General features: G+C 40.2%; 1 protein-coding gene across 1 annotated transcript in view; it reads left to right on the top strand.

The window, feature by feature from the left end:
• The first annotated feature begins 253 nt into the window (after positions 1–253).
• Positions 254–1,969, top strand: part of LOC107087726 (sal-like protein 1) — a 12,787-nt gene continuing 11,071 nt past the window's right edge. The window contains exon 1 of the mRNA XM_015379452.1: positions 254–970. The gene's annotated coding sequence lies outside the window, so the exon portion shown is untranslated. The remainder of the gene's footprint in view (positions 971–1,969) is intronic.

Genomic DNA, 1,969 nt, shown 5'->3' with positions numbered 1-1,969 from the left:
GAAGGCTTTTAACTACAGTTTACGGACTTCCTGACTTCCTAATGGTAAAGATCTACAAAAGGTGTATTTAATAGGTTTGTGTTACACTTTTCTAAAAAAGTTAAAGGGAATTTGGAATGCAATAAAATTACATAATTCTATGGGTGAAATATTTCTGTGAAGCTGCACTCAATTTTATTTATGGATATCAAAGTAAAGGTGACCGGATGCAAATGTAGGCCACAATTATTAATAAAACATATAACTCGTTTATCCTTCCACTTCACAATGATTCACTTCTTTGTGTTGGTCCATAACATCAACTCAGTAACTTCAGACTGCAACAAAATACTTTTTATTTTAACCTATTTGGGGCTTTTAATTAGTTAATTTAAGTCATGGAGATATATAAAGTAGATTTGATTAAATCTTTAATCAGATTTTTTTATTTTTTTACTGGGTATCCATTGGATGGTTCCCATGGTTAGTCTCTCTTTGTGTTGAAGAGAGGGTCATAAATTATACCAAACAGCTTGCCAGATTACCGAGCAGACAGAGGGACAGATAGGGGACCGCAGACAGTCAGGCCACAAAAACAGCGCCCCCCCCACCCCGGACAAATACAAAGAGAAGAGGAAGAGAAGCGCCTACAGGGCCCACAAAATCAATCCTGCCCCCGGTTTACTCTCTTTCTATCCGCAACGCCCCTATTCCTCATCCTGCAAACACATCCTGGTAGAATAACCTTTTGTTATGCGAGTTAAACGCAATTTGCGACGGGCATAAATAATTGAGAAAAAAAATGCAGCTCTCCGACTGCGCATCCCCGAGACTGAACAGGGAAATAGTGCGCCAGTGTCCCGGCTGATCCAAGCTGAGCTCCGGAGCTGTCCTTCCTCCCTTCCTCCCTCCCTTCAGCACTACGGTCATTCCACAACATCGATGCCAAAAGAGAGAGATTTGAAAAAAATACATCAACGTTTCCAACATGGTAAGTGATATTCCCGTCATATTTTAAAAGAATTTCGTCTCGACGCGCGGTTAGTGGTGGAAATGCACATCCGGGACAGTTTTTTTTTTTTTTTTTGGAGGAGTGATAACATTTTTATGAATCATAACTTGTTATGATGTGGGAGCGCGCCCGGTGCGCAACAGGTCGCTGTACAGTAGCGGGGGCGCGCATCCCTCATAGTATTATTGACGCTGATTTCAAAGCGTCGGTTTCCAGCTGGGGGGAAAAAAACGCCCAAGCATTGTGTAAAAGGGAGGAAAAAAAGGCAAGATGGCACAACAAATACAACCCAAGCCCTTTGTGCCTGAAATGCAATAAGATCTACTCTTATAGATATTTTTACAACTAAAAGCTTTATGATCAGATTACATTAAGGACATAAATGTTTTAATGTCTTTATGTAAATCTTAATAATTATTGCTTACATTAACAAATTCACTTTATAAACGATGATAAATTAGTGTTTAACTCTCTTTTTAATGCAGTTTTCTGATTGCATTTGTGACATGTTTAAAGACACGTCGCAATTGTGAGGTTCATTCAGACCTTGCATCAGATCAATTGTGCGTTTTATTATTCTGTCCAAGCCTTCAGGGAGATAGAAAAGAGCGATGGGATGCGGGAGGCTTGGTTTCTACAGGGGCCTGGGTGAAAATGCATTGGTCTGTTTTTCACTACCTTTCACTTCACGTGGTAAGCGGCCTGTGCTGGGGAGAAATAAAGCGGGCATTGTGCTCACAGTCATGCAGGATGTGTGTGAGAAGATGATGAGCACTCAGCTGTGCTGCCTCAACGCCATTGTTGCACATTCCTCCTCTGCTCAGCTGCTTAGATCACAATAGGCCCTAATTGGAACCTCATTGGTTGAATATTACCGCGCCAATTTTGATTGAACTTTATATTAAATTGGTGTGACCTTGATAAAAGCATAAAAGATACATTTTGGAAATGTTACAATGCATCATTTTATTAATGTAT

Source organism: Cyprinodon variegatus, unplaced genomic scaffold (assembly GCF_000732505.1).
Source record: "Cyprinodon variegatus isolate N-32 unplaced genomic scaffold, C_variegatus-1.0 Scaffold192, whole genome shotgun sequence".
Lineage (NCBI taxonomy): Eukaryota > Metazoa > Chordata > Actinopteri > Cyprinodontiformes > Cyprinodontidae > Cyprinodon > Cyprinodon variegatus.
Note: the sequence above shows the minus strand (reverse complement) of the source record. Positions and strands in the feature narration are given on the sequence as shown.